The sequence below is a fragment of the Monodelphis domestica genome, chromosome 4 (genome assembly GCF_027887165.1).
Source record: "Monodelphis domestica isolate mMonDom1 chromosome 4, mMonDom1.pri, whole genome shotgun sequence".
NCBI lineage: Eukaryota > Metazoa > Chordata > Mammalia > Didelphimorphia > Didelphidae > Monodelphis > Monodelphis domestica.
Window position 1 is genome coordinate 14,485,054 of NC_077230.1, and position 27,546 is coordinate 14,512,599.

The 27,546-nt window shown below is 38.6% G+C and overlaps 1 pseudogene; it reads right to left on the bottom strand.

Annotated features, from left to right (window-relative positions):
* Positions 1-1,974: 1,974 nt before the first annotated feature.
* Positions 1,975-27,546, bottom strand: part of LOC130458943 (nicotinamide riboside kinase 1-like) — a 50,575-nt pseudogene continuing 25,003 nt past the window's right edge.

Sequence of the window (27,546 nt, forward strand, 5' to 3'; positions counted from 1 at the left end):
GATATCTGCTCTCTAACCACCAGCTATCACCTGAGTTCTCTGCCAAACATTCTTCTATCCTCTCTCAGAGAAATAGGTTCTCCCTACTGGGCATCCCCACCTGAGCAGGAAAATGTGACCCCTAGGGGAACAGAAATAATTCCAGATACTTGTCTGTCCCTGTAGCTGCCCCCATGGGATGGGAAAATGATCCATGGGGATGTTTTCTTGGCTTTCCTGATCAGAATGTGATCTGGTGTTTTTTCAAAGTGGTTATGGAGGTAATGCACTGGGTAGGCTCAAAAAAGATGCCAACCCTGTCTGTGCCATATGGATCTGTCCCTTCTGTTGTATAAATCCTTAGGCATGGAGGAGGCAAGGAACCTTCTGAAGAATTGGCTTCCTTTGGGCTTGTGCCTCTGGAGGAAGTCTCTGAGTCAGTCTTTTGTGCTAGAAACCTGTGGGGGGTGGAGGGGTTGCTTCTTTGCAGTTTCTGTCTTCCTAACCCTTCTCCCATCCTGGATAGCTTAGATCAGGCCCTTCTCACTCTCCTGGATTACTCAAGCAGGCTCCAGTGTCTTCCTTTACTCTCCTGCCAAAGGAATGTTCCTTAAGCATAGAGCTGACCAAGTGCATCCCCTCCCCATTGTCTCCTGGGTGAAAGAGACAACCCTTTGTTTGGCTTTCCAAGCTCTGTGCCACATAGCTCTGGCCTAGATTTCTAGCCTTAGCCTCCTTAGGCCTTCCCAATTTGCCCATAGTTGGTGACTGCCACAGTGGCTGCCTGCTATGGTGACAATGAATTCTTTCTGTAATCTACTACAGACAGAGCTCTGGGCCCATCTTGTTCCTGAAGACTCTCCTAGACCTCCCACCCCCACCCAAAGCTATGACCCTTTCTCTGGATTAACAAGTATTTAGAAAGTACAGGCTGTGTGCCAGGTGGTAAAAAGAGGAAAACAATTCAGTATTCTAACGGGAGGACAAAAATACAGAAGGACAGCATGAATGTCACATGAATCAACCCATATGCAGTTGTGAAATTCCTGTTCTCCCCACTTGGGATAGAAGTTTCTTGTGGGCAGGAATAGCTTCATTCTTGGCCCTTGGGTCCCCAGCACCCATGCCAGTGCCTAGCACAAGTAATGTACTTAATCAGTGTTGGTGGATTGAGTCCTTTGTCCACTCTTCCTTGTTCCTCCTTTTGTAAAGACTTCTCTTTGTCTGTTTTCCTTCCTTTTCTCCAAGGCTAAACTGCATATGCTGTCAATGGCATAAACTCTGGAAAGACACCTAGAAACTTTGGGGTCAGAATTTTCTGTCCTTTGGCTGAAGGAGATAAGCAGGATGAAGCGCCTGCAACTACAGCTATAGCAAGGGGCCAGTATGAGTGGAGGTATGGAAGGCCTGAGCCAGGAGGACACTATGATCTTCTTGGAGAGTCTGTGGAGCTGAAGAGAAGCTGCACTGAAGGAAGACTGTCACAGGGATGCCCTGACCCACATCCAGGTGAGGACAATGGAAGAGTTGCCCTCCTGCTCTGACCATGATCATAAGGACCTACCTTCTTTGCTTAGAGTTTGCCTCAATGGAGTGTGTGGACAAATAATGGTGGTTCTCAGATGAGATAGTACTCTGGGTCTGCCAAAGCCTGGGAAGTTCTCTGGGTCTTCTGGAACCCATTTCCTTTCTTTACTCCACAGGAAGAACTCACCATGCTAAGGTCACAACATCAACAACATCTGGACAACCAAAAGAAGATTATTCAGGTGTTTCAAGTAATCCATAAACTGGAATGTTTCCAGAGGCAGAGCCAGTGGAGGTGGTGGGCCTCTGGGGGGTCATTACTTTTGGCCAAGCCAACCTTCTTGACTGAGAAATGCTATCATCAGTGGTCTTGGCTTTTGCCTACAGTGTTCTGGCCAAATTCCTTAGATAACTGGAAGCATCTTAGACTTGCAAAAACTTGGGACTCCATGAGACATGGCCAGAAAGACTGCCTGAAGAGATGGACACCCCTGTCTGAAGTATACTTAAGGAGCTTACTGATCCAAAGTAAGCAAGGCCTTCCTCCAGCAGCTACACTACCAGGTCTTCAACGAAGGCGATCCTCTCTGGATTCCCTCCAGTATACCAAGCATTGCTTTATTAGAGGTTTGTTGAGAGAAAACTCAGAGATACCTCCATGTATTAAAAGTAGGAAGGAATAAGACTGTCAGTGAGAGGAAGGTGACTTCAAAGCTGAGTTGAAAACTTCTCTAGGAGAGTAAGACTTGAACTCAGGGCTCTGGAGAAGAGGTTTCTGCCTAATCCCCTGAGTCCAGGTCCTTCTTTGATGCCTCCTCCAGCTGACTGATATGGGAAGGCCTTGAATCTGGGCCTAATGCGAGGGTTAACCTCTGGCCTAGTGCCTGGAAGGAACAGCCAAGCCCAGGAAGAAAGACACTCAAGCCACTAGACCAAGGTCAGGATTTGGGGAGCTAGCACTTTCCACACTCAGATCTACCTCAGCGCACAGAGGATGGGCCCTAGAGGAGGCCATGGGTCCCTGAAATGCCAAACTGAGGTTTTAATTTTTCTCCTTTTAGGACCTGGAAAATCAATTCCTCTAGTCAAGTCTGAGTGGCAAGTTGGCTCTTTGGCCTGACCTACTATTGGCTTGGCATCACCTCCTCCCAAATGATCAGTGCTTCTTCCCTGTTGGACATTTATTTCATGCCAGAGAATTTTTGAGCTCAATCCCCACACTGGGCTTTGCTTACCCTGTTCATTTTTAGCCTGGATCCACAGGAATTTCGATGCCCTTTTAGGACATGAATCTTATTATGACAAATGGTCAGGTCAAGGTCAGACTGGGGTAGAACCAGCTCCAACCAGCTCCTGAGAGTCAGCTGCCAAATCAAGGCTTCAGTGATTACTTTACTGAAGTCTAAATGGAAGAAAATGATGGGGGAAGTTTGCTGTATATGCCTTCCCCTCTAAACCCCCCACCAGAGCTGGTCATTACTCATCTACCAGCACACACTGGGCAGGGTCATTTCTAGCCCAATTTTAGGACTCTTGGCTTTTCAGGGAAATGAGCTCACTGTGAGCACAGGGGATCCTGTCTTTGTCTGGCAGCCCCTTGGGGTCCCATTCCTGGGCCCCAAGAGTCATCCTCCAGGGAGGTCCCCTTTCTGGGTTCTCTGCCTGCCATCTCCCACCTGGGAGGAGAACCCTTTGGTTCAACTTCCAAATATGAATCTTGCCCTTTCAGGGAGTAAGTTCCAGAACAGAAGTATAAAAAGACCTTTCCTTCCCGAGCTCCCTTTGTAAAACCTCTAGCTCCCCCTCCATGGTGACTTTGCACTGCCTCTTCTATGTATGTGGATATGAGTATGAATTAACATCATCACAGATCCTTGATTAACCATCACGGTCCAACTGAGACAGCTTATATCTACACGCATGCAGGACAGGTGCAGCAATATTGCTGTTACCCACCATCAGCCAAGACAAAATTGGCATAATAAAGAAAAAAGGGACAAAAGTCTGAGAAAAGGGGAAATGAGATCCCTTGTTCTGATTTGTACCTCAATCATAGGGATAGTGAGCCAAAATTAGAGCCAAAGAGAGAGACGTTTTAGTCTCGTATAAGGGTAGAAAACAGGGATGTCTAACCTCAGGACTTGCTGAACAACTACTACCCCCAATCCCCTGAAACAGATCCTCTACCTTAGCGTGGAGATTAACCAACCCCACCACGACTATTTGTCTCCTTGATCCTGTGCTCCATCCTACTGATCAGTGACTCATTAACAGTTTCTTCTTCTGAAAATAGACACAAATAGCCATTGAAATCCCATAAAACTTAACAAGCAATGCCAAGTTTCGATAGTCTAAAGCCTTTGGGTTTGCAATGTTGTCAGTGCTGATAGATAGTGTAAAAGACCCTTCAATATCAAAATATTAATACTGATTCCACAGACTCAAGCATTTTAAGAAAAAAAATCAAATTTAACCTAGGAAGAAGAAAAAACTCAAAAAGCAAAATCACATTGCTTATCCCCATGAAACAATGGGCCAGCCAAACTTAGAAATAACAAAAAAGATTTATTCCTCAAAAGTGAAAGCTATTTTCTCTCCAGCTTGGCCAGAAGCCACAGTTCAAGTGTATGTCATTTTTTCTGCTGTTAAAAACTTGGTATAGGCTTTGTGACAACAGCTGAGATTGATTTGAAAGAGCCACAATTGCTAGGATTAAAGAGGCCCATTTGGTTACCAGAGTGGCTAACACATCAGCTTCCTGTGGCCATAACAGGTTCCACCATGCACCATCAAATGTCACCTGCATCTCTAAAGCAATGTGCTGAGCATCATTCAAAATCCGCTGAAGTTCACGGATATTTGTCACAATCTCGCCAGATCCATTTACAAGGGAACAAAATTGATTACTAAGGGAACACAAGCCTCCCCATGCAGCCACAAGCATGTCAAGGACTAGCCTGTAGTAAAGAGATAACCTTAGAACCCCAGAAGATGTCTTGAACTGTATCTTGAGCCAATCTTCAACCTCAGCAAAGTTATTTCTAATAAAACCAATTACTGCCATCATTCCAAAGTTGGGCAGAGGAACCCAGAAACGTTTCTATATTGCTGATGAGGAGGCTACTGAATTAGGCCCTTGTTCTGGAATGCCACCAAGTCACTACATTCATAGCCCTGAACTTGACTACCTGGCCAATAAAATGATCATGCACCACCACTGGTGGGGGAACTCAGACCAAACCACAAGTACCATACCATCCCTGGGGAAGGGCAGAATAAGTTGAAGAATTACAGACATAGAGTTGCCCAGGAGTCACCAAAACCCATGAGAAATCTACCTTCGGCTGGGATAAGGCAGTTGTAAAAGACTTGTCTTTACGTGTCCCATCCTTTGCATTTCCTAGATTGGCCTTAGCACAAATAAATACTGTAGTAGGGAATAGAATGCTGAAATTGCACTTTACATTGTCACCCATATCCCTGTAGGAATAAGTTAGGGATGGTCTGGTTTGCTAGGGTTAGTTGAAAGAAGGAAAGTTTGAGATAAGCCTTGGGAAAGGATTCTGGGTAAGAAAGGAATTGTGGGAGTCTAAAACTGAAAATAACAACTTCACTTCCTTCTTGGATTTCTGCTGAGCCAGAAGTGAGTTTTGTCTCTCTGCCTACAATTTCAAACTGAAGAAGGGGTTTTGCTCCAAGAGGTTCTCCCTGGAAAGTCAAGATTTCATGGAGAGATCTTTGACATCCAGCTAGGGGATTTATTTGGAGAAAATCAAATTTCCCCGAGTCTAAAGATCATCTGCCAGTGGTCCAGCTGCCAGAATTCCTCTTGGCTAAGGTAATCCAAAGCTTTCCATCAATAACTTTGCTTACTTAGTACAGCAGCCAAACCCAGGGGCTTTCCCCTTTTTTATTAATTTCTGGTGGGAAGATTAGGATCAGTCAGATAGCTTGGGGAAAGGGTTTTAGGTAGGACAGGGAGCTGTTGGCAGGGCCCAGAGAAGAAAAAGAAGGCCCTCCTTGGGCAGGGGACTTAGGAGTTGGGTGGAGGTAGTTGGCAGAGTGTTAGGGTCATACCTACCAGCTTCTCTTATTCCTTTTATTCAAATAAACATTGTTTTCATAAGCCAAGGGTTTGGTGCTTAATTGACCCTGAGGAGTTCCTAGGTGGGTTGTAACATCTAACGTCCCTCTAGGACAGCTCAGCATTACATTTGGCGAAGCCAGCTAGGCTAGGACCAAAGGATTTAAAAACATTTTTGGAGTAACTGTCATCCACAGTCACTTAGAATGCCAGGCTCAGTCAGAGCAAAGGAATTTTGGTGTGGCTGCAAAGAAGGCTGCTCTTTGACCGGCAGGTAGCCATTTTGAATAGAATTCTGTGGCAAAGGACTCAAGGGGACATTCTATTGGAACTGCATGGTTGAATTGGGGGGGGGGGTGGACTGGAAGATACCATTTACTAGTTTTTTCTCTCAGCTTCATTATAACAACTGCTATTTGTTCTAAGTAGTTAATACAGTGGAAGTAAACAATAGATTGACTATTAGTTGCTTTGCTATAATAAAACAACACCTGGTATCTTAAATAAGTGTAACATTAATATACAAAAAAATGTTTCTGTGGTACGATTTCTCCTTAATTCCCTATGTTTTTGTTGTAATATTGCCTGACTGGTTTTATGACTTTATAAAAGTGGAAATATTGCTTCCTTACACTGAAGTTAGTATAAGAAGGGTATTATTCTGTGTAATATCTGGGATTTATAATAGGAAAAGGAAGACTGCAAAAGGACTTTGCAATGTGAACTTCCAACTGATTGACAGGGACATGTGACAGTGAGTCACATGGGAGCCTGGGCCAAGATCTGGCTGAAGATTCCAAGGTCCCAACTGTAAAGCTCACTCTCTCCTGAAGAAGGCTTTGGAGAAATTGGAGGTTTTCCATCTGTCTACCAGGTTTCTGGCCCTTTGGGAGACACCAGCTTGAGTGAGAGAGATCCTGCTTGGACTGGCTGCTGGCAGCTGGACAGAGGACTAAAGAACAACTTCTCTACTGGACCTGCTTTGGACATTTTCTTCTGAAGATCTTGGCTCATATACTGGACTCTATTTGTGAGACTGTGTTTGGGGAAACTGAATGTATTCAGCTTAGATAAGTTGGTTATTAAAATAGGTTTATAGGAATTAGGTTTGGGGATTAATTATAATAGTTTTCCCTTACCCTTTTACCTTCGTTTCCTCTCAATCTTCCCAACGATAAACCTAATTATTTACATGTTTCCTTCTTGTTCTTTCCTCTAACAAATCCCACTATAACAGTTTTGGCAGAGCCAGCTAGGTTTATATAGTAAAATAACCATAGTAAGTTCAGTTGAGCCTCTCTGGACTTCTAGGAGCTGAGGGGGAAGGCCCAAAAGAATGCTGATGGCTTGGCTTGCCTATGGGAGTCATTTTGACTGCACCGCATGCTTCCGGTGGCCATTTTAGAGTGGCCATTTTGGAAAAACTGTTTTTTGAATTCTTGAAAAGTGTAACAACCTGTTCAGTTTATGTATAAAGGACATTGTCATAACACTGTATTTAATTCTTCAGTAATAGTGGATGTAAACATGTCATCAGGCATGTTAAGCAATATGTTGTTTATGTTGTGGGAACAGATAATACATATACCTTATGGTATATTTGTAAGTTTCCCAAACTTTTGTAACCTTGAATTTGAATTGGAATTTAGGAAACCTGTGATAGATATTAAGATAATTGACACAATGGCCTCTGTTCCCCTAACTGTAATCTGTGGGTTTGTCTTGTCCAAGTCTTGGGCTTCTGTGTGTGTTTGTGGAAATTGGCTAAAGGTACTGATTGCTTGGTTTAAAAAGGATTCTGAATTGAAGATTATGGTAATACACATGAAACATCAACTTGATACAATGAAACACTTTATGAACAACATAACTATAAATGTGGGATATGGAAACATTGCTGATAATAACAGCAACATTAGCAATAACGGTAAAAGGCTAAACAGGTTGGAACAGGAAGAAGCAACTGGAACAGTGAATCTATGTCCCCTTAGAGACTTGCCAGTAGTGACAAAGAATGAGGTACATAAAGTGAGAACTCATAAAAGATTTTCCCCAGACGACCTTGAATATATTAAAAGGAGAAACCCAAGTTTTAGTGATGATTCCTTTAATAAAGTTATCAAGGAGATGCAAAGGGCAATTGAATTATATGACTCGGATTTTAATGATTTTTCTCTTCTAATGAAAGAGGTCCTAACTAAGAGAGAGAGAGAAATAAGTTCATAGAGGAGACTAGATCAGACCCTCTTTTACAGTCATGGACAGAGAATTTAAAACTGGATACAGCAGACAATGGGGTATATGAGGAGCTTATAGAAGCAAGAGATGCAATACTGGAAGTCATGGGGAGATATACAAAGAGGCCCAATGCTTGGTCCAAGTTTGAGGCCATTAAGCAGAAAGTGTCTGAAGCACCTGAGGTTTTCCTAGAAAGGATAACCGAGGCAGCTGAAACTCTCCTGGGAATGGATGCACTCGATGAAGGCACCATTGCCCACATCAAGCGTATATTTGTGAAAAATGCTAAATCTAATTACTCAGATTGGGAAGAGCTTGATCTGGAGGAATTAAGGAGAAAGGCTACATATTTAACTAATGATCCAAAAGAAAAAACTGATGAGAGAGATGCCATTGTAGAAGATTTAAAAAGGAAACTAAGGGAAGCTGAATTAAAGGCAAAGGAAAGTGAAATTAAAGAAGTAAAAACAGTAGCTGCTTTGAAATGTGTGCAGCCAAGATATAATAATAATAACTATAGGCCTAGTGAAAGAAGATCAGGTCCTAGGCACTGTTTCCTTTGTGACTGGATCGGACACCTGTACAGAGAATGCAGGTTCAGAAACCAAGTCAGAAGGCAAATGAATAGGAATGGTGGTTTTAATAGACAATACAATACTAACTGGAGTAACAATTATAATAATTATAATAACAACTGATGGAATAACAATAATACTAATAATCAAAACAGATATGTTAATCAATGTCAAAATGCTTGCTGCCAGGGCCAACAAAAACCAGATCTAGATACTATGAAATCATGGGTAAATTCTGGAGCTAGACTAAAGTATAGCCGGTGTAATGTTGTGGAGGAGAGATGGAAAAAAAGTCTGCAGCAAATGCTGAAGAAAGCAAGGACTACACAACTGTCAATCAAGATGGACATTCTATTTGGAATGAAGAATGGGGAAGGACACTTGAAAAAGAAGAGCCAAACTGAAAAAACTTGGTCTCTTGCCCTTGGGACAGAAAGGAGGAAGGACAGAAAAGTTCTGGTTTCTGGTTTCTCCCTACAATATCCCAGTGACTGAATCTTCAAACCTGTTGACCATTTTCCCAAATCTGAACTCTATTCCACCATCCTCCAACTTAGGAATTCTTTTAGTATTAGGGAAACCCCAAACCCTCTTTCCCTTCAAATTCTTTACCTTTCCCCTTCTCCTAAATAAACCCCCTTACTTATACTTAGAAAAGAGAGTGATTTGTCTGATATACCAAGATACTCACTCTGAGTTGATACCAAAATAAGAAATCAACTAAAGGGGGGAAGGGAGGAGGGAGGAAAGACAGGAAGGGGGAAAGGGAAAGAAAGAGGGAAGATATTGGCATTTCTGATCTTGAAATTATCATCTTCCTCTTAAAATAATCCCCTAATACAATTTGGCACCCTGAACAGACTGTATCCACATTCTATAGAGAAGAAGTGAAAAGAGAAAAGACAAGATGTTCAAACAAGTAGTATGTGGGATGATGGTGTTGGCAATAATTGCAGGCTATACTATTAGAAAGTATGGGATACATACCACCACTTTTATAATGAACATACCATTTAAAAAAGATACTATCCTATGGCAAGTACTACTCAGGCTTACATTTTTACCATGACTACAATACAGACTCTTACTTACCTGAAGAACATTTATAAATTTTTAGTTCCAAGGACAATGACAGAAATCATGGTAGTTGACACCAATTTGGAAGTACTGGTGAAAAACGTGTTTGAAGAATTTTTAAAGGCAAATAGGTTAGATCAGATGAAATATAAGGGAAATGGACAGGCAGACAATGTAACAAAGGATAAAGAAAAGAAGTCCAAGAAAAACAAGTTGTGTGCACAAGGAAATGACAAGGACAAGGACACTAATGCAAAGAAAGAGGCTGAAAAAAATTTTTTTCATTAAAGGACATTACTAAGATCTCTGACACAACTGGAGTGTTACACTCCAAAGTCCATAAACAATTCACAACACAAGAATTGGATTCTATAAAGAAAAGATTCAAAAAATTTATATCAGAGCCTCATAGATCTCACAAGGAATTAAAAAGGGCTTTTCATATCTTTGAACCAAGTTTTGGGGATACGGATTCCTTCTGTTGGAGTTATTTAGCCCCCATGAACACCGCCAATTCATAGACAAAACAAGATCTGAGAGCACCCTGATGAGCTGGCCAACTGAGGAGCAAAGAGAGGATTTTGACTTCTCTAACCTGGTATGCATGACCTATCTCAGGAAATGCAGAGAGGATTTGCTCTAGGCAATCAAGATGTGTTGCTCCAAGTCAAATGCTTGGGGTAAATTTGACAAAATGGTCCAAGAAAAGAGCGAGCATTCAGCTACATTCATTGACCACCTTTCTGAGACTGCAGAGGCTATCATGGAAATAGAGAAGGATTCTGAAGAGTCTATAGCCCATGTTAGAAGACAATTTCTAAGAGGGTGCACACCACACCTTAGGAATTTCTTCAAGAACTATTTCCCCAAATATGATTCAGTGAATCTATCAGAGCTTCAAGACTCTGCATCATATCTTTTTGACAGTCACACAGAGCAGAATAGACAGGTGACAGAATTAAAACAGAAATTGCATGAATCAGAACAAAATCTAAAGGAAAAAGAGATTCAAGAAATCAAAAATCTTAACACAGTCAAAACATACACAAAACCTGCCTATCAGCAAAGGAAAGTACAAAGGGAGATGAGACAATGCTTTTTCTGTCACAAAATTGGACACCTGATAAAAGACTGTTTTCTCAAAAATAAGTATGAAGTTAACAATAAAAACACAAAGGAAAACATTATAAACAGCAGAAAAATACCTGCTGTAAACACTGCACTTTAAGATCAAATCAGGTAGCATCAAACCTTGAAGAAATGTGTACAGCTATAAATCTATAAATGCAGGGACTAAGCCCAAATATGCAGATATTTTAAGAATGGGCTTATGAAGCCAAAACCTGTATTTAGTTTGGTGCATGGAGGTATAGAGGTGCAAAATAGTAAGAGACAGGCTGGTATAAAACAAAAGAGAAAACATAAAAGGGACAATGCACGGGTAATGCAGAAAATTAAGTCTGTGAGAACTTAGAAGAGCAAAACAAGCAAAATATCAAATGAAAGGCAGAAACAAGTGAAGGAGCTAGATGAAGAAGTTAAAAATATCATTGCTCAAATACAAACTGAAATAGGAGACTTAGAGAGAAACTATATAGTAACCACTCGTGAAAAAAGTATAAAACAAGTTAAAACATACTTAGAAAACTTTTTTCAGTGCAGATTGAGCACTGGGATTGGATTTTGTACAAGAAAAAGTCATAAAAACTCATATAAACCTAAACAGCTGGTGAAAGACACTGTGAAACAAAATTTCAATTCCCTGCAGCAAAAGGACTGTAGCAGAAAATCAAAGCACAAGGCTACGGTTACAAATGAGGTTAATGGAGCTGCAAAAGATTTAAAAATACTCACAGATAAAATTATAAACCCACATGAACAGTTAACTCTTCAAGTAGCTATATGGCACAGATTTCCTTAGGGGAAAAAAACATATAGTTTGAATCCAGAAGCTGAAAGTTTTCATACTACAGTGACTAATTTAGAAATTACAAAATTTGATGAAAATGAATCTGAAATTACATTTGAAAATAATAATCATATTAAAAATAATGGAAGTGGATTAGCAGTTAAATTTGAAAAGATGAATAGAATGCAAAACTTAGCAACTGAGAGAACAGCCAAGCTTTCAAATGTCAGCCATGAAACTAACATTCTAAATGGTTGGGGGAGGTCTGACCATGAAGGAATATATCAGGTTAAACATAGCTACAATTTAAATTCATTTTCCAAAGAAGTAGAAGATATAATACAATCAAACTTAGATGAAGATCACATAGGAAATTATTTAAGTCAAGAAGATTAAAATAGTTCAACCATGCAAATGGCAGTAGATAGCAGAGCAGTGCAGAGAGATTCACTAACAATAAATTCCATATCTACACAAAAACCATATGTATGGATTAAAGTGGGAAAGAAAAACTACAAAGCTCTCATAGATACTGGTGCTTCAAAATCCATCCTAAAGACATGTCCAGGGGATACCAACATAGGGGGTATGGTTTCTATAGCTGGAGCTATGGGACAAATACAACAGGTCCCTGAGCTCAAAAGCACAATAGTCAAATTGGGTCCTATCACCATAGATCATACATTTCTATTGATTCCCTCTTTCCAGATAACCTTTTAGGTCAGGATTTTTTCGTGTAATACCCAAGCAACTTTGCAATGTGAAAGATCTGGGAAAATATACTTGCATTTGTCCAAACATTCATTAAAACACTACCCATTTTTAGACCTGGAACAATTAGAAGAACCTGAGAAAATCCAAATTTTAACATCTATGTATGAAATACCTAAAGATAGTCCACAAGGGGTGTTTGCAAAACATCAAAATTATGTGGGTAGGATTAAATCTGTGACACCAGTCAGAATTGAGGTCAAGGATAAAATACCACCCAAGATGCCACAGTACAAATTAAGTAAAGAAGCAAAAGAAGGAATAACACCAATCATAAACAGCTTGCGAGAACAAGGTATATTAAGACCTACAGGGTCTGAATTCAATAGTCCAATTCTAGCTATTAAAAAGAACAAGCTTAATGAAGATGTAAAAACAGTTTGGAGATTTGTGATGGATCTTAGAGCAGTGAATAACTTCATAAGAAAAACCCACACTGTCACACCTTCTCTGAATAATATAATAACACAAATACCTTCAGAGGCATTAAGGTACACAGTGTTGGACTTGAGCAATGCATATTTTACCATACCATTGCACCCTGACTCTCAAAACAGTTTTGCTTTCCAATGGGGACAAACTCAGTTGTGTTATACAAGATTAGTGCAAGGATGTTGTGAGTCAGCTTCCATATTTTGCCAACTTCTACAGAGTTCTACATAACTTTCAAATGTAGCAGGTTAATACATTATGTGGATGACTTACTGCTAGCATCACCTAATGCAAAACATGTTTGGAAGATTCAAAGAACTTATTAATAGAACTTCATAAGAGAGGATATAAAGTTTCAAAATAGAAAATCCAGTGGGTTCTCCTGAAGGTTGAATATCTTGGATTTGTCCTGGAGGGGGAGCACCAGGAAAATCTCTGATAAAAGGATAGCAGACATACAGAAGCTAGGCATCCCAAGGACCAAGAAAGAACTTAGGGAATTTCTAGGGGTTGCTGGTTTCTTAAGACAATACATAGTAGAATATTCTCATATTTCCAAATGTTTAACTGATTTGACAAAGAAAGAAATTAAAGAACCGTTGCAATTAAACAAAAACACCTGCATGCTTTGTCACAGTTGAAAGGAGACATTCTATCATCTCCAGCTTTGGGAATACCAGATTATAAGCAGGAGTTCCAGTTATATGTCCTTGAAGCTAAAAGCATTGTTTCTGGAATGTTAGCATTGGGTGATCAGAACAAGGGTGTCTGTGTCTTATGAAGGTTTACCCTAGTTGCATATGAAAATGAACCAGGAAATGAGTATGGTATAAATGAAAATGAGTTGAGGATAAATGAAATTGAGAGTAATGAAAATAAGGTAGATGGTGATACAAATGAATTAATTGAATCAAAGGAGAATATAATTAGTGTAAATAATTGTACAGAGAAAAGAACATTGTGATATAAATTAAATAGAAAATCCTAATGAATGTACAATAAGAGAAATTAATGAATATAAACTAGATAATAATAATGAAATTGTAAATGGGAACAATGATACTAAGATGGAGAATATAAGTACCATTGAGGGTAATATAAAAGCTGATGATACAAAATCCTGGAAAAGTCATGTAATTATGTAGGCTAGGATGGACTGGAAATGACTGAACTTTGTACTGATGTTACTGTGCTTGCACCAGTTCTTGAGACCTTCCAACCTCCAAATAGCACTGAACCCTATGTTTCTGTAACTATAGGGAATTAGATATATGATCTTTTAGTGGATACTGGAGCCAGTAAATCAATTCTTCAAAGTCTTTCTGAAGATTGTAAAGCTGTTGATACAATGGAAGAGATTGGAGCTACTGGAAAACCAGAGAGAGTAGCAAAATTACAACCTAAAATGATAACTTTAGGACTTTTATCTGTAGAACATACATTTCTTTGTATGTCAGAATGTCCAATGAACTTTCTGGAAGAGATTTGTTCTGTAAATTACGGGCAACGATTCAATGTACTGACACTGGGGATATATCATTACAACTCCAAGAAGAATCTCTGAAAGTTTTTCCATTGCTGTTCCTAGATTCAGTCAGTGCAGAGAATGAGTTGGATTCCATCTATCCTATTCCTGTGGATATACCAGAATATTTATGGTCAAAAGTCTTCCACAGATGTAGGCCTATTGAAATCAGCTGCTCCAGTAACAGTGAGAACCAAGGAAGGACCAGTTCCTTGTGTTCCTCAATACCCTTGGAGTAAAGAAGCTATAGAAGGTATAAGAGCTATCATTGAGTCCCTAATTCAACAAGGGATCATAATACCATGCTTCTCAGAATATAACACACCTATATTTCCTATTAAAAAAAGGCAAAGCCATATCAATATGTCAAAATCACATACAGATTCATCCAGGATTTGAGAGCTGTAATAAAGACACATCCAAGCCCATCTGCTATAATCTCATCCATCCCAAGTCAAGCAAGATATTTCACCATGGTAGATTTATGTTCAGCTTTTTTTTTCTCGATTCCAAATTACAAGGATTCTCAAAAGATCTTTGTTTTTACATGGGAGAAAACACAGGGGACATGGATATGTCTTCCACAGGGATTCTGCAATTCCCTGAGGCAATTCTCACAAAATTTGAACAAAGACCTTAAAACAGTAACATTCAAGGAGAGTAAAATAGTACATTTTGTTGATGATATCCTCCTAGAATCTCCATCTGCTAAACTGTGTTTAAGAGATAGTAATATTCTTTTGATTGAATTATATAAATGTGGACATACAATCTCCAAGGCAAAATCAGTGGGTAATGCCTCACATTGAATATCTTGGTTTTGTGTTGTCAGAAGTATCATTCAAAAAATAATAGCTAATATCCAGAAACTGAGTGCACCTAAGACCAAGAAGCAACTCAGAACTGTTCTTGGAACAACTGGTTTCTGTAGGCAATGGATACCTGAGTATAGTGAAATTACTAAATGTTTAACATATCTAACCAGGAATACAGAACCAGAACTTCTGAAACTCAAACCTGAACATCTGCAAGCCTTAAGTAAACTTAAAGAAGTGATTTTATCTGTACCAGTTCTTGGAATCCCAGAATATACTAAACCTTTTCAATTATTTGTGAATGAGACCAAAGGAATTGCATCTGGTGTACTGACACAGACTTTAGGACAGAGTTATCATCCAATTGGATACGATAGTTGTCAGCTAGATCTAATTGCTGCTGGTACAGTTTCTTCTCTAAGGTGTGTAGCTGCTGCAGCTGTGTTAGTTCAGAAGTCATCAGATTTAGTTTGGGGATGTCCATTGATGGTATTTTGTTCACATCAAATAGAAGGCGCTAATGAGGAAATTTCATACTTAAACTTATTCAGACCAATGAATATCTAAGTATGAAATTACTTTTTTAGGTAGTGAAAACATAGAGTTGAAGAAATATAGAGTATTAAATTCAGCTATACTTCTTCCTGATTTGCCAAAAAATGGTGAACCATTACATGAATGTGTAGAAGTAGCAGATTTAGTGGATATGCCAAGGATAGATTTAAAAGACACTCCAATCAAAAATTCAGATTTGGTTTTATTCACAAATGGTTCTTCATATTTGTGTAATGAAATTCGATGTACAGGTGCTGCAGTTGTCACAGAATTTGAGACACTGTGGTATGGATCATTACCTAATAACCTTAGTGCTCAAGGTGTAGTTCACTTTAAAGCAAGCATGTCTTCTAGCTGATGGTAAAAGTGCAAATGTGTATACAGACTCCCGTTATTCTTTTTCGGTGTGTCATGCTACAGGAAAGATCTGGAAACAACAAGGTTTTATTACTGCATTGGGAAAACCAATTGCTCATGCAGAAATAATAACTGAGTTGTTGGATGCTATCCAGAAGCCTAAACAGCTAGTGGTAATCCATTGTTCAAGTCATACTAATAGCAGAGATTCAGTTGCTAAAGGAAATCATAGAGCTGGTATAACTGTGAAATTTGATGCCATAAATGCTCCAGTGTATGTCATAAATATCAACTATAGAATCTGATAATCTAGAAAAAGTTTATAGAGACTCAGAAACACAAAAATGGAATGAAAAGTTTGGAGCAAGAAAAAAACATGGTATATGGATAGCAGATACTGGAAAGCCTCTGTTACCAAAAGACCTGTATATCTATTTGTGTCAAGCTATTCACACATAAGTTCATTTTGGTACTCAAGCTATAATTGACACCATAAAGAGACAATGGGTAGCTCCTGGAATAAGTACTGTAGCAAATGAGATCTGCTCAAGCTGTTCTGTTTGCCAAAAATTCAATTAAGAGGCATTCAGACAGAAAGGTTTAGGTGGTAGGCCTTTAGCACATTGTCCATTTGAGAGTCTGTAGATTGATTACATCAGCATGCTAAAAGCTGGAAGATACAAGTTTTGCTTGGTAATTGTTGACAGATTGACCAAATGGCCTGAAGCTTTTCCATCAAATACAAATACAGCTAGTTTTGTGGTGAAAGTATTAAGGAAATTATACCTAGATTTGGAGTACCACTAACAATAGACTCTGATAAGGGATAGCATTTTACTCAAGACATCCTGAAGAGTCTATGAGAATCTAGGAATAACACCAAAATATCATGTTCCTTATCACCCACAAAGTTCAGGGCAAGTGGAGCATGTAAATAGGGAACTAAAGACTATGGTGGGGAAGAGCTGTGCTGGAACTCATCTCAAATGGCCAGAGATTCTTCCTATAGTTTTGTTTTACCTATATATAAGATCAAGAGCAGATTTACATATATCATCCTATGAAATGCATTTTGGACATGCTCCAGTACAGGCAAAAACTTTTAAGATAGTCTATACATCCCTTTTAGGAGGGGATTGTCAACTTCCTTCTTAAGTGCTTTACAACAAAGACTAAAAGAATTACATGATATGGGAGTATTAATTCAAACTGGTCCTTTGGATTATTCTCTGCATAATTATAAACCAGGAGATATGGTATATATAAAAAATTTTTGCTAAAACATCAACAACACAAGAAAGTTGGGTAGGTCCTTACAGTATTGTGTTAGTTTATCCATTTTCAGTAAAAGTTTTGGGTAGAGATTCATGGTATCATCGTTCACATATAAAATTAGCACATGGTGTTAATAATGAAAACGTACAAATCATCGAAGAAAAAGAAAATGAAGAAGAGATTGCAGAAAATTAGAATCATCAGTAAAATTGAGTCTGCAGTCAAAAAGATCAGTAAGCAGAGGACCATTCCTGCAGAAGAGGATAGAAGAGGACAATGCAGATGAAGAGGAGAATTCAGGAATTACTGGATAGCGTTAAAAGACTGAAAACTTATAAATTTAAAGACTTTGGGAAATTTGCAATGAAGATGATTACAGGATTAATGGACTACTGGATTAATACTTGGGGGGTGATGTAGTATAGTACAAAATAGCATTTATTCACATACATACACAAATATATTTACTACTGTGGAATTACAGAAGAAGAATAATTCAAGGAAGAGGATGTGAGAAGAGAAGGAAAGATCTGAAGTAGTGGTAAGTATATTGCATACAACAGTAACAAAAAACTAATATAACAGTAACACTGACATTACACTAGCCAAACAACATGACATAGCAAAAGTAGCAACATAATACAACAAACACAAAACATAAACATGGTTAGGTTACATTGAATCGCTACTTAAATTAGTGAATGTATAGTTAGGGTACTAACAGTGTTATAATTAGCTATAGATAAGTTAGTTACTAACAAAATGTAGTTAGATACTTAGATTTAGTTTAAGTATAGAAATCTCGTTAGACAGAAGAATTTTGAAGATAGGGATTAATTAGGTAGGATTAAGTAGATAAGAAAATTAGATACTGACTTGTACTACATCATACATTACACAATACAAACAACATATGACATCACATATCAAACAAAATTGTAAATAAATATGTAAATATATGTGAATAGTATGCATAATAGAATTGTAAATTAATTCTATTATAGTGTATATATGTAAATATGAAGTGTACATAAGTGTATATATGTGTATAGTATACATGTATATATTGTGTGTACTATATGTATATATATATTATGTACATAAATCACTTATATCTATTGTTACATGTATTTGCATAAGTGAATTTAATGTTTGGTTTGATTTTCAGTGTAAAACTTATGCAATGTTGTATTTATTGTTAATTTTCAAAATTTTTTCTAAGTTTAATGTTAATATACTGCAATAGTAGTACAATGTTCTGTATTAGCTGATAAGAATATTTTGAGTTTGATGTTTGCATGGAAGTTATGTTCATCTTTTGTTTGATGTTATTTGCTGTTTTGCTTTTGCTTCTGTTTCACATTTGTACTTGTTCATTATTTAATTCCTTTTCCTTTTTCTTTGTTAAATTCCCTAAAATAGGTTAGTATTAATTAGAGTAAGATAGTTGAGTATAGGTTTTGTTATTTTGGGTAGATATCTTAGTTTATGTAATTAGTAACTAATTTAGATTGTGTACACATGCAAAAATAGTGTTTCCAACATGATTTATGCTTCATGCAAAAGGGGGGAATGTATTAGGAAGAGGAAGACTGCAAAAGGACTTTGCAATGTGAACTTCCAATTGCTTGACAGGGACATGTGACAGTGAGTCACATGGGAGCCTGGGTCAAGATCTGGCTGAAGATTCCAAGGTCCCAACTGTAAAGCTCACTCTCTCCTGAAGATGGCTTTGGAGAAATTGGAGGTTTTCCATCTGTCTACCAGGTTTCTGGCCCTTTGGGAGATACCAGCTTGAGTGAGAGAGATCCTGCTTGGACTGGCTGCTGGCAGCTGGACAGAGGACTAAAGAACAACTTCTCTACTGGACCTGCTTTGGACATTTTCTTCTGGGATGTTGGCTCATATACTGGACTCTATTTGTGAGATTGTGTTTGGGGAAACTGAATGTATTCAGCTTAGATAAGTTGATTACTAAAATAGGTTTATTGGAATTAGGTTTTGTGTTAATTATAATAATTTTCCCTTACCCTTTTACCTTCGTTTCCTCTCAATCTTCCCAACAATAAACCTAATTATTTATATGTTTCCTTCTTGTTCTTTCCCCTAACAAATCCCTCTATAACAGATGTGGTATGTTACACGTATTGATTAAAATCTTGAAGTGTCTGATTAAGAGGTACAGTGTTTGGGTTAGTTAAATTTGGGGATTGCTGATTTAAAGAATGTTGTTATGGCTTTGAAAGAGAATGGATAAAATTGAGGCTACCTGTGAACAGCTAAGAAAATTAAATGGCGTTGCCGATGATTTAAAGGTGCAGGGACTGGTGATGGCTGAAGGGGTTGAAGAACAACAAGCTCTTACTAAGTAGAGCTAGAAGCTGCAGTTTCAGAGCAGAAGCCAGTTACCCTTGGTCCTCTACATGATGCGCCCTATATTACAGCAGAGAAGGGGATGGTACATCTGAGACAACATAAAAATTTTACCCAGAGTGAACTGGAATCATGGTAGTAGAGGCGTGGGGAGAGAGAGAGAACTTGCAGGAACCAAGGCTGGAGACGTAGCTCTAGCTGTCAATCAAGAGAAGGTTCCAAAGGAATGTTCCCAGGAGTGGCAGTTGGGGGGGGGGGTTGCTGTGTGATAGAGACATGAAGAGAGAGAGGTTTTGATGGACTTGTGGGCCAAGATGCAAGAACCAGGGTTGCAATGGAATGTCCCCAGTTGGGGGCAGTTTGAGCTGACTGGGGGGAGGGGACTTTGTCTCTGACTGGAAGTCACTCTCGCTCCCTGGAGGTTTGAAGCTGGCTGAAAGACTTTTGTGAGGCTAATTTGGTTTTTGGGGTTTCTCTGACTGGAGCAGTTGAAGTTGACACTGAGAAGAGAAACTTGGCTTTTGGGACTTGATCTTTGTCTCTCTGGCTCTAAGCAGTAGAAGTTGATCAGGGGAGAAGCTTTTGAGTTTGGTGGTCTATAAGAGAGTTGAGCTGGCCAGGAGAAAAGGAGAGATTTTGAACTTTGTTTCTTTCTGGGGTTAAGCTGAGAGATCTGGCTGATTTGTGAAGAAGAAAGAAGATTTTGAACTGCTATTGTCCTCCATCTCCCTAACTGTCTCAGAGTCAGAGTTTGTGACTGCAATACTTCCTCAAACCTTTCTAAAATTATCTCCATAGTTTAGGGATTTCCTCATCACTTTTACCTCAGTTTCCCATCCTGTTATCCCAATAAACCCCTTGACTGAGAAAGCAACTAGAATATCTTTATAGTTCACTCAGGAGGGAGGGAAGAAGCAAAGGCTTCAAGAAGATTTGGGAGGTGAGGGAGGCAAAAGGGAGAGGTTGGTTAAGGGAGGAAGTGAGGGATGAAGGAGGTCAGGAAAAATAGATTGAAGAATCAGCCATCAGTAGGGATCAATAGGCAGAAACCCCAGAGCAAATCCCAAAGCAGTGTGCCCTGTGTACCAGCATCCCTGTGTGGTAGCATCCTTCAGCATTTCTCTGTTCTACCTCCATTACAAATAAGAAGATTTAGGTCCCTGTAGCAGGTCTCTCAAGTCACAGCCAGAGAACAGCAGTTTCACCTCAGTTTACCTTCTCCATTTCAAGAAGTAACAGTTTCAGTCAGTTTACTTATTCTATTTCAATTGGCACCTTAGTCTGACAGTACCCAACAATCCCACAGGTAGGAAAGATGGTAAATATGTTCAAACAAGTTTTGGTGTGGTGGTTTTGGCACTCATCGCTAGCTTTTGGGTTTACCATATTCTTTACAGCAAATTGACTCAAATGGTAGTGGAGACTGTGGATTATGTAGGAAACTTGACAATGACTGTGTTATAATTACCTTTCCAACATGAATTAGTTCTCTGGCAAGTCCTGGCACAAGTATATGTACTATTCATGGCTGTGTTGCAGACTCTATCCCAAGTAAAGAAAGTTTTCAGATTCATGGTTCCCCTGAATGCAGAGAAGGTTATGGCCATTGACAACAACTTAGGCAAGATGATTATGGCAATATTTGAACAACTCATTAAGGAAAAGGGTCTAGATCTAGTTATGGGCAAGGACAATGGGCAATCAGAGAATGTACCTCAGGAAAATGAGGGTAGCAATGAAAATGAGAACCAGGCTGCTTAGTGCCCCTGAGAAAATCTGTCCATTGAAGGAAGTCACCAAGCTAACAACTAATTCTGGTGCTATTCATTCAAAGGCCCATAGACAATTCACTCCACAGGAACTTGAGACCATTAAATATTGTTTTCCAAAATTTGTGGACAATCCTTTTAAAGCCCACAAGGAGCCGAAGAGAGCTTTTCGAATCTTTGATCCAGATTTCGAAGATACTGAATTTCTTTTAACAGAATTATTCAGTTCCCATGAAATAAGGAAACTTGTGGAGACAACTAGATCTGAAAGCACTTTGACAAGCTGGCCCACTCCAGATCAAAGAGAGGATTTTGATTTCACCAATCCTACCTGCATGTCATATCTTAAACAATGTAGAGAGGATTTGCTTCAAGCCATTAAGCAATGCTATTACAAACCTGGTGCATGGTCCAAATTTGAAAAGGTTAGGAAGGAAAAAGGGTAACATCCTGCCACATACATAGAACATCTGTCAGAAATGGCAGAGGAAATCTTAGGTTTAGAAAGAGATAATGAAGAGACAGATGGCCATATATGTAGGCAATTTCTGAGGGAATGCACACCAAATTTAAGGACATTTTTTAAGAACTATTTCCCAAAATATGACTCTGTTTCCCTAATAGAATTGAGAGAGGCTGCAGGTTACCTATTTGAAAATATTTAGATCAGAGCAAGGAAGTTAAAGATCTTAAAGAAAAGTTGGAGAAGACTGAAAAGGATTTAAAACAAAAGGAGTTGGAAGAAATTAAAAATTTAAACACAGTCAGAACATACACAAATCCTGTTTCCCAGAAAAAACCTAGTTACCAGACAAGATCAGTGCAAAAGGAAACTAGAGAGTGTTTCTTTTGCCTCTGTAAAGGGCACTTGATTAGAGACTTTCTTTTTTTTTTCTTTTGTCTCTTATTGATGGTTTTAATCATTTCTACATCATTGTCACTTCTTGGTATTCCCATACAATCCTCCCTTGTAAAAAAACAGTTAAGAAAGCCGTTCCCCATCCCATGAGGCTTGTGACGTTGACCATCAGATGACGGCATAGAAAGATACGCAACTTTCCACACCTTTAGTCCATCATCTCTCTACCAAGAGGATTCCATTTCATCATCAGATTTCAAAAATCAATGAATCATTATTGTAATCTGAAGGCTTCTAATATTATTTTCCTTTGCACTATAGTCATCGTTGTGTATATCATTCTCTTGCTTATGTGACTAAATATCTTCTTTAGATTCTCCTAATCTGTGATGGAAAGAATTCTGATGCATCCTTTATGCTAGTCACAAGATCACAGATGTCGAGCTAGAAGGCACCTCGGGGGCTATCTGTGAACATTTGTGCTTGACTTGTTCTTCTATCAGGTCATTATAGACTTGTGAAAAAAGGTCTTACTCAGATTTTGTCCCATCTAAATACACCATATTCCACGTGATGTCTTCTATTTATTTTCTGTGTTTTAGATACATTGGCCACACATAACTGTCAAAGTATCCTGGAGGATCTGGTGGTTCATAGACCCTGGTACTTCTTCGCGTGCACTCTTCATATGGAATGGTCAGGAAATAGCTTCTATTCCACAAAGTATCAAGAGGCTTATAATTATAGAGAAGGAAACCTTCGATGATTAAAATAGGTACTTCCTCAGCATTTTCCAGGGCATCTGATTCTAGGGAATTTCTTGGGTTTTTCATCCAGGAGTAGACAGCAGACATCAGTGTTTCCATATTAAGAACTTCAAGTTCTTAAAATAATCATCCTGGAAGATGACGCTGCAGTTTGGGAGCCGTTTTTGGAGTTTTTTGGCCAGGGTTGTCTTCCCACCATTTGTCACACCACTAATTCCAACGACAAATGCTTTCATAGTTTGCTTTCAAGTTACTTCTGCTTTGTGACCAATCTGAAGGAAAGCTGTCTGCGGGGCTCCTCCAAACTCAAGCTCCAGGATCAAACTCAAAACTGTTTCTTAAAGAAGAAACAGAGTAATAACAGAGAAAAACATAACGCAGGAATTAGGTACAAGAAATTCACTTGCTGCTCACACTGCAAGTTGAAGTCCTCATAGCAAGCTCCAGATTTGAGGGAAATGCAAAAGGCAATAGAAACTGGAGCTAAGCCAAAGTATTTGGATATGGTTATAAGGGAATTATGAAGCCAGGCACTTGGAGATAGAAGAAATAGTAATAATGAGACTGCAGATAAAAATGAGAGACCTTGATGATTTTGTGAGAAAGAAGATTTAAAAGACTGTTGTCCTCCATCTCCCTAACTGTCTAAGAGTCACAGTTTGTGACTGGACTATTTTCTAAATCCTTCATTTAGATTAGAGACTTCCTCAGCCCTCTTACTTCAGTTTCCCATCCTGTTATCCCAATAAGCCCCTTGACTGAGAAAGCAACTAGAGTATCTTTATAGTTCACTCAAGAGGGAGGGAAGAAGCAAAAGGATTCAAGAAGATTGGGAGTTGAGGGAGGCAAAAGGAGGGGTTGGTAAGGAGAAAGGAGGTTAGGAAATATACTGATCCATCAGCTGTTAGTAGGGATCAGTAGGCAAACCCCAGAGCAGACCCTAGGGTATTCTGCAGAGAAGTCCCCTGTGTACCAATATTTATTATTTATTTGTACCAGCATTTATTATTCCTACCTCCATTAAAAATAAGCAGCCTCAGGTCCCCTGTAGCAGCCCTCCCTAGTCAAAGCCAGACAACAGCAGTCATTGTAAAAGGAAAGTTTCCCCTCAGTTTACCTTTACTATTTCAACAAGTAATTGTTTTCTCCAGTTTACTCTTCTATTTCAATCAGTAGTAGTTTCTTTCAGTTTACTTTCTCTATTTCATAATTGAAAAAGAGGATTCCAAAGTATGAAGATGAGCCTATAAAAGTAGTCAAAGAATTAGAATGAGTAATTAGAATCTACAATCCCAATTATCAGGATTTTGATTTATTGCTGGATGAAATTTTAACTAGAAAGGAGAAACAACAGATAGTGGAGCAGACTAATGCAAATATTGATCTCACTCCATGGTTGCTGTAGTGTAATGATCTAGAGATAAATTCCTTGGAGAATTATTGGCAACTAGGCATGGCAAGGGAGTCTATATTGGAGACCATGAGGACTAACTCAAGTTCCCAGCCACATGGTCAAAGTTTGAAAGTCTAAGGCAAGATAAACGGGAGGCTCCAGCTAGCTTCCTGCATTGGATTATTGACTATGGGGAATGGTGACTTGGTCTGGATCTGCTTTTTGATGAGAATGTAAGTCACATCCAGAGGCAGTTTGTAAAAAAAAGCCTGCCCATTGGTAAAGACCTATTTCAGGAGTAACTGCCTGAATTGGTTTACCATGGGACTGGATGAGCTCAAGAGAATGGCAATTTTCATCTATCAAGATGAGTTAGACAGATCAGAGGGCAATAAGACTGAGGTTACTAAAAAACTGAGAAAGCAATTGAAAGAAGCTAATAAGAAGATCCAGGAGAGTGAGATACAACAAGTTAAAACCGTTGCAACCCTACAGTCTTACAGAACTCCAAGGCAGGAATATAATTGTAGGCAAACCAGGTAAAATCCTCTAAAGTGCTTTTTGTGTAATTGAGTTGGGAACATGGTTAGAGAGTGTAGATATAGAGGATAATTTGCAGCTCAAAATAGGGGAAACTGAGGAAATGGATATAATAATGGGTATAATGGATATAGGCAAATTTTAATGGTGTTAATAGAGTTAATAATGGCTTTAATAACAATGTATATAATGGTAATGGTAGTTGCTGTAATCGTGTGTGCAGTAATATTTCCCAGCAAGCTCCAGATTTACAAAGTATGTAAGAGTTTATCTGGACAGGAGCAAGACCTAAGTATTCCCAGGTGGCTGGAGTGAATACTCAGAATATTGATTTACTAAAGGGAGGCTGCTCAGTATGATGGTGTCAAAAAGATGGTATTATTAAATTAAGTTTAGATAATGATTGTGAAAAAGATATTGTTAATGATACAGGATTAAAAGAATGTTGAAATGATTTGATAATTAATAAAATGATTAATGTAAATAATGCAATTAATGAGGGAATAATTAATGTAAATAATGAAGTAGATGAAATAATTAATGTAAACAATGTAAAAAGTAATGTAGATAATAATGATTTGGTTGTAAATGTGAGCAATGGAAATATAGAGACCAATGGAAGATGGAGTGAGTCACAAAAATCCTGGCAAAATGGTAATACTGGAAGAACAGAGGAAAACATGGATGCAAGAATAAATGAGGAAGTGGAAGGTGATGGACAAAAACTAAGGCTGCAGTTTCCTGACACAGATGTGCTGGCTCCCGTTATTCAAACTCATTTCCCACCGAGTAGCACAGAACCTCATGTTACTCTGAAAGTGGGGGAACAGATTTATTATTGTCTTGTGGACACAGGGGCTTCTAAATCTGTTCTGCAAACATCCCCAGAAGATTGCAAGGCTATGGGAACTAAGGAGGTGGAAGAAGTAATTGGAATATCACAAAGGGTTAAGAAGTTGCAACCCAAAATGGTATCATTGGATCCTTTATCTGTAGAGCACTCTTTCTTGCTACTGCCCAATTCACCTATGAATTTACTTCAGAGTGATCTTTTATGTAAATTAAGAGCTACTATTCGATGCACACCAACAGGAGACATAAATTTAGAACTTCTTGAAAGAGCTCTGGATCTTTTCCCAATGTTATTCTTAGATACATTTGAGGCAGAAGCAGAAAGAGGGAGAATTTATCCTATACCTGATAATATACCAGAACAGGTATGGGCTTCTCATTCTACAGATATTGGTCTATTAAAATCTGCAAACTCCACTTAAAGTTAAGACCAAAAGAGGTCCTCCACCTTGCATAGCTCAACATCCTCTAAGCAAAGACGCAGTAGCTGGTATTACCCCTATCATAGAGTCATTATTAGAACAAGGAATTATAGAGTACCATGTATTTCAGAGTTCAATACACCTATACTCCCAATAAAGAAACCAAAATTGGATGAAAATAGAAGACCATGTTACAGATTTGTCCAAGATTTAAGGGCTATTAATGACTATGTGGTGAAGTCCCACCCAGTTGTTCCAACTCCAGCTACAATTATCTCATCAATACCAAGCAGTGCTAGATTTTTCACAATGGTAGACTTTACCAATTCACAAAGACTCACAAAAGATATTTGCTTTCACCTGGCAGGGAAGAAGTTTCTTTTGGAGTTGTTTGCATCAAGGGTTCTGCGAAAGCCCATCTCTGCTCACCATTACACACCGACTACTTAATGAACCCTTACCTCTCTTCACATACAAAACATAGGTAGACACATGATAGATCAGACATCATAGGGCTCCCAAATCTGAAAACCACTTTATAAGACCTGTTAAAAATTAGCTGAGATTTTCAACACTTTAAATTTCTCAAAGACTAACTGTATAGATTGTTACCAGTTAGATGGAATAATCTGTCATTATTTATGTGACATATAACAAAAGCAAAAGAAGGAAAAGGCCACATATGAACTTCCTGAGTTGCAAGTTGTGGAAAGGCTCATTCATATGGACTCAAATTTTTGACCATGACAAAACAGAGCTCCAATGGGTTTCATGACAGACACAACATCCATAATTGCCAATGGCCTTGCCTTAGAAAAGAGTTTTTCCCATTTGACTTAAGACTTTTATAATAACATTATCCCTAGTCCAGTCTTGGGAAAAGGGTACAAATGAAGACAATGTAATAGAACTTATAGCTAATAACCAAAACATACTAACTTAAGGTAACATTTTATAACAGAATACCCTAGATTAGATTATTTTATAATCTTAAAGCAAAACCAAATCTTAAAACAAACAAGCAATAAAATACAATGTATGCAACAGGATACAGTTACTCAACATCTGTAGATGGTGTCCCTTTTACAAGAGGACAATGAATCCAAGAGTCCTTTTCTCCAATTTTGATAGCAGTCTGACAGGCCAAGTTCCTCCAGTGTGCTGAAAATTCATTACATATAGCTTGTCTCCTGGGGATAGATTATGGAGAGAGAAGTTTGGCATGTATTACAGCTCCAGATTCATGAGGTTTACCTAATTTGACCTGTAAATCCTGTATGTAAGAATAGAAGTGTTTCCCCCAACCCACCCCCAAGTAATGATGTTTATGCATTGGGGAAAGGCTTAGCCTGCTTAGTCCAAAAAGCATATCAAATAGTGAGTCATGTAGATCTCCCCTGGGCCTGTTGGGAAGGTAAAACAGAGCTAAGGAGAGAACCTCAGGACACTTCA